Genomic DNA, 6611 nt, shown 5'->3' with positions numbered 1-6611 from the left:
AGATAGCACAATAAGCCTTGAGGTAATGTTTCTCCCCTAATCTCAGTCTTTGCAGAGTCCCCCGTGATTCTGACAGAACCTTAATCCCAACTACTCAAGAAAGTTTGGGAAAACACCTCCTGCTATTGTTGGAAGTTTCCGCTCCCTTATGCACAAAAGCAGACGTGCACTTTGACGCCACTTCTGCGCACAATTCCACAGTGACAGCCGCGCGCAAATTAATTTCTCAAGCTCTGCCAGCGTGCACTGAAGGTGGAGATTTTCCGCACGGGCAAATCCAGCTGCAAGCTTTCTGCCAGGTCCACTTTCTTAATCTGCTTGATTTCCAAGTCGCCAAGCACAGGTCCAGCTCGCCTCTGAGCTGACAGGCGAGGATGTGCGAAACATCGAGGAGGGCTATGTTCTGGTCCACGCTAGACTGACATAAAATAAAGTCACCTTTCTTCTACCTCTGTGGGGAGGAAAGACATCATTATAAATCCTGAACCACGTCAGTCATCCAAGCAGCTTTAACAGCATGATGCGCCGCTAATCACCGAGGAGCAACTTGACCAAAGGTTCAGGTAGTAGTATAGCATGCCTTATAACCGCCAACACCATGGCTCCCATGTGGCAGCGTCAGAAGTGCTAATGACTCCTCCGCAGTCCATTTGTGCCCCAGATTAGCTCTGTGCTGCTTGAAACACACTGTGAATAGACTTTTTCTTCATTTGAATTACTGTTTTAGGACTGATTTGTAATTATCCCTCACATGTCAAGGTTTAACGATTTAATTTGTGACCACGCTGCAGCTGCCGCACTTCATGAAAAGGACAGCTCATGCCCACGTTTACTGGCCAAAATGTTAGGTACATGTTCATAATTTAATCAGCTGCATCAAATAATTGAGAAAACATTTTTCTCATTAGGTGGTGCCGTGAGATATGAATGGCCCAACTTATGAGGATGAGTTTCAGACACGAGCACTGTATGTAATTATGTATTCAAAGCTTTTTAATGCCACTCCTAGTTGGAGTGTTCTGTCAAACTAAAGAAAAACACAAAGTTGTGTGTCTTTTTTAACACACACAACTTTGCCCTCCTGTAGTTTAATCCAAATACACAAAGCAAAACAACGCCATGAACGGACTAACAATGTTAGGGAGGGGCCAGCCAGGCAGCCTCCTCAGCCAGGGTGCTCTGCACCTCACACCTGAGACTCGTCAGCTCATCACCCACATCTGCTCGTTTGGACTGGTATAAATTGACTCACAGACCATTCCTCAGTGCAAGTTTGTGCCGCCACCACGCCAGTGGACATCGTTGGCATCATCTGCAGTTTCTTGTAGTGATGGGTCCATGAGGCCTCATGAGGCGTGTCGACACACTGACACACTGTGTTGATACTGTGCTGATACTGTGTCACTGACCACTGCCACCTGCTGGACCTTCAAGATCCCTGCAGCCAACCCACTTAACAGACTGAACTGACTGATAAATTGTTTTGTATATTGAACATATAAAATATACAATTTGGTAATAAATTGGCAAAAGGTGAAGGTAAGATATAAAAAAAGGAAAAGAAAATAGTCATCATCACAAATATGTGTTCAAAGGAGTAGAAAGAAGCAAAAAACCTACCCCGAGTCCTACCCCTTCTTATATATGAATTGATCATTTTTCTAAATAGGAAAGAAAGTCTAAATATCAACAAATGCTTTTACCCTTATGTATGCTGTACTAATACATTTTTACAACATTAGGTTTGTATATACAGTACATACTCTTTAGAGCACATGCATATGTCGATTTTCTCATATTCATAATGGATGCTACATTTCATTAATATATTAAATAATCTCATCAATGTATTTCTGATGTATTGCTATTTCATGAGTGTATCGAATTTATCAGCTTAATTCTGATTTGTGTAGTTGTCTTGTACTACTCTCGAATTCATTTTTAATCTCAGCAAGAGAGTTCCTCATTTTACTGGTCCGTTTCAGAATCATTCCACAGATTTACACCTATTACAGATACACTCCTTTGTGTGATGTTCGTTCGTGTTTTGGATTTTTTTGTATAGATTAGTACCCCCTAAATTATGACAACTTTCTCGAATTTTAAAAAGCTTCTGGATCTTTTGGCAAAGGTTATTATTGTGTGCTTTGTACATTAATTGGGCAATTTTGAAGTCAATCAGGTCATGAGATTTCATTGTTTAATTTGATAAACAGTGGATTTGTGGGTTCCATCCATTTGGAGCCAGTGATTGTTCCAATTGCTTTGTATTGTAGTTTTAAAACAGTGTTTTACTGGCATTTCCCAATATTCCCACACAATAGGTCAAATATGGAAGTAATAAAAGTATAAGGTGTACAAGGATCTCTTATTCAGCACATCCTTAGTTTTTGGGAGGATCCCTATGGTTTGGGATATTTTTCTTTTATTATCTATTATGTAGCTGCCAGCACGGTTTTGCATCTACAACTGTTCCAAAACATTTTCATAAGGTCATTCATCGATTTGATGATGAAGTGTATACAATATCCTTCACATCCATGCATTCATTTTGCAACATTCAATGTGTTCAAATAATGTGAAGATCATTTGAATGAGGATGCTTGTGGGCTTTTATTTCACAAATTTTTGAGAAAAATAAGATGCTCCAATGTTTTAAACTTCAGCCTGTTGCGTCTTTTACAAGCGATTTCTCCTGCTGTGGAGAACACACGCTCACAAGGGACGGATGAGGCTGGCGTACAAAGGAACTCCTTTGCGAGGTGGGAGAGGTTTGGGAAAGAAGTGTGTTGGTCCTTCCAGTACAGCTGCCTTCCTGGAACCTTGATTGTCAAACATGGAGTGGAGAGTCAACCAATAATAATTACTGATTGTCAATTAAATCAACATAGCAACCGTGAAAAGATGAGTGAACGTTTGTATACCTGGCGTAATACTGGGTGTATCGCGAACTTCATTCTCATGCTTGGCCCGATAATGCCTCAGCATTGTGGAGGTGCTTCTGTTGGTGTATGACAATTCGACTTGGCAAATTCGACATTTCACCTGTAATGAAATGTGAAGAAGAAGTAACTAAGAGTTACCTTGAAATGTATTCGGATTAGAAATGGTACAACACATGTCAATAATCTGAGAGGCACTCGGCGAGTGCCTCTCGCCGAGAGGCTCTCGGCGACAGAAGGCGATTTGAATAAATAAATAAATAATACCTTATTCTCCAGGACATCAAAATGGTCCCACACGGCGGATGATTTGCGTCTCTGCTCCATAATCGGCAAGGAAGGCAAGGCACGAACACCAAGTCTGCACTGACACGAACTTCGACAAGCGAGCGTGAGTGAGGTCTGGCTTGTTTCGGCAAGTGGCATTGTGTCGCCAAACCCACTTCCTTATAAACACTGTGCGGCGGGCTTTTGCTGCGTCAACGCCCTCTGCACTGAGTCGACGCCCCCTGGACTAAGTGGCGCAGCCTGTACTGTGCCAAGCAGCCGATGCGGTCTAAACTGCACAGGTGCAGTTCACGTGTCAATTAGCAGCCTGGACTGTGTCAACGCAGCCGGTGTGTCAATTAGCAGCCTGGACTGTGTCAACGCAGCCGGTGTGTCAATTAGAAGCCTGGACTGTGTCAATGCAGTTCACGTGTCAATCACGTGATGTAATGAAGCAGCACATGCATCGACACGTGGTTTGCTCTGTGAGCCCGGCGCATGTGTCAATGCATCGGTGTCGCTGGACCCAATACTAGTTTCTTGTTTCTTGTGTGCACATTCACTTGTGGACTCCTCGTGCTTCCCCCTGAGCGTTTAAGTAAGTCCCAGTTTTGTCCCTGAGTTCGGGTTCGTTTCCTGTGGACATTTTCCCTGTGGCTTCTACGTGCTTCTTCCTGAGCAACTTTGCTTAGACTCTTCAATAAACTACGTCAAGGGTTGGCTTCAACTATACCTGCCTGTTGTCTTGCTATAGTGGTCACATCCAAACCCGAACAAACAAATAGGTTTGATGCCATAGTGATGGGACGATGATATCTCAAGGAGTGTATTGACAACACTTCACAAACTGTGTCAGCTCTGTTTTGTTCACCCAATAGGCCAATAGTGACCCCTGCATCATTGCAGGCAAAGAAATTCCTTGTTGGTGTAGATGCTAAACTGAGTTGGTATGTAAAATACAACCTAATTTGATTTACAATTCAGTTACAATTTTTAACCTATGTAGAACATTTTTGTTAAATCATGTGAAATAAAAGACAAAAAAGTGATTAGTTTATGATTTTTTATTGAGGAACAAAGTCTTTGGCATGTCTGCTTTAAACAACAAAGCGTATGAGAGAAAAGTGGTTAGGATTGCACGACTGTCCATGTTTTATGTTGTGTTCATTGTTGTACTTAACTGTTTTGTTAAGCGCTTTGTTGCAACTGTTGTGAAAGTGCTATATAAATCTGGATGTATTGTATTGCATTTGCTCCAAGGCGATTTCTCCTCTTAGACACCAGCTCCCCAGCCTCAGAAAATACTCTTTCACATGGTTCAGATGATGATGGTGAGCAGAGTTTTTTTTTAATGAAAGTAGTGGATATGTTTTCTGGTTCCATTTCCAATATTATAAAGGGTCTTGATTTCTGGGTGTGTTTGCTTCTGACAGGCAGCGTTAGACTTCATTTATGGAGGATCTCGCAATTATAAGAAAATGAATAAAGCAACTGTAAGGCTCTTTAACTGACTATCATACCTCATCCATATTCCTACACCTGTCCGCTCTCTTCGTTCCTCCTCCTCTGTCCCCCCTGCTCGCCTCGTCACCATGGGAAATAGAGCCTTCAGTCGCTCTGCTCCCCAGCTTTGGAACTCGCTCCCAGCTGACCTTCGTAATTCAGACTCACTAACACATTTCAAATCCAGCCTCAAAACACATCTGTTTCGACAAGCCTATTCAATCAGACCATAAAGCCATTAGTTTATTTATTTATTTATTTATTTATTTTTGTTGTATTTATTTGTTCTTATTTGATGTTGTTTTTAACATTGTACTCGTGATTTTAACTGCTTGTTGTAAGGTGTCCCTGAGTTTCTAGAAAGGCGCCCACAAATAAAATGTATTATGTATTACAGGTCATTCACTTGATAAAGTGGGTGCAATGCCCAACCGCAAAAAAAAAGTACATAACAGTAAATGTTCAAAGGAGAAAAAGATTTACCAAGATCAAAATTATTCCACACTGGGGAAAACTTCTTAGAACGATCCATTATTTCGCAAAACTCCAGCCAAAAAGCCCACATGTTGATACAGTTTTTTCATTATAAATACACTTTGGCACGGCACATTCAAACGATTCGGTTCCTGTATTGGTCACGTGATTCTTTCTTAAAGCAATACACAAATCGATACGAGTTTTCCCTCTTGAGCTCTCGGCACTGTGCCGACGTACCAGTATTGCTCGTCCCATCACTATTTGATGGTTGTTGTGTTATATCCCTTGTAGGATATTTAAACGCCAACGGTGCATCAGCACATGTAAGCAAACTATTATTAATGCAGTTTATGGCGTCACAGTAGTAAGTCTTCTTTGTTTGTGTCTGCGTGACGGACTTATGCGGCTTGACCTCAGTGCCGTAGTCACACCCAGAATGATGACTAACCCATTTAAATCCTCACATTAAATTGAATGGTGTCAGTACTTTGTTTTTTTGAACATACTGTACAATATAATAGACTGTTTTTCTCATTCATAAACATGACACACTTATCTGGAAACGGATTGATAGCATTGTCATTTATTTCAAAGGGAATAGAAGATTTAAGGTATGACCGTAATCGCAGAATGAATTCAACTGGCATTTCAAAGCACCGCTGTATGTAAACTTACTTTGCAGTGGTTTATGTTGAGATGACGGACAGCATGGTGATATTTAAATTATGCTACAACCTTGTAATCATTTTTTAAACATTTTGTAACAACAAATAAATTCAATCCCCTGTTCCAGTGGCTCTTTGCGAAAGCAGAAAAGGCTTGCATGCAACTCAACCGCATGCAACTTAAGCGCACGTACTTGTGTCCATATTTACATTTTCAGGTGTGAGAAGCTGCGCTGTACAAGAACTTGAGTGGCCGATGTGGGTCATTTGAAATGCCGCCTAGCAATTACGAAACCCAGCCACGCATCATCACAGCCAGAGTCCCTTAAAGCCTGTATAGATTACACCCATTTGCAGAATGCACCAAGCATAACTGTATAGAGCCTTGGGGGGAAAAAAATCTCTCCCAATAATTGAGCGCATTTCAGGGTAAATGTCAAATCATTTGCAGGCCATTCGGAGACAAAGTATTCTTCTCTATTAGCCTAATATGCGGGAGTTACTCCTCCCGGCTTTGTGCAAATTCATATTGGATTTTTATTAAAATTCCAACCAATAGTAATGGGTGTGCCTCTGGGGGAGCTTTAAAAAATCAATTTGCTAAACGGCTCAAAATTGCCCTCATAATTGCCTCTGCGGAGAGTGGACCTCATCACCAGTCAAAGGTGATCCTTACCAAAGTGTGAGTAAACTTTGCTCTCTTGTCGTCCAAGACTTGGCTTCACTTTTGACCGCGCTGTCTCACATGTCCTCATTA

The sequence above is a fragment of the Hippocampus zosterae genome, chromosome 2 (genome assembly GCF_025434085.1).
Source record: "Hippocampus zosterae strain Florida chromosome 2, ASM2543408v3, whole genome shotgun sequence".
In the NCBI taxonomy this organism is placed as follows: domain Eukaryota; kingdom Metazoa; phylum Chordata; class Actinopteri; order Syngnathiformes; family Syngnathidae; genus Hippocampus; species Hippocampus zosterae.
The sequence above is the reverse complement of the archived record's forward strand: the minus strand, read 5'-3'. Positions refer to the sequence as shown.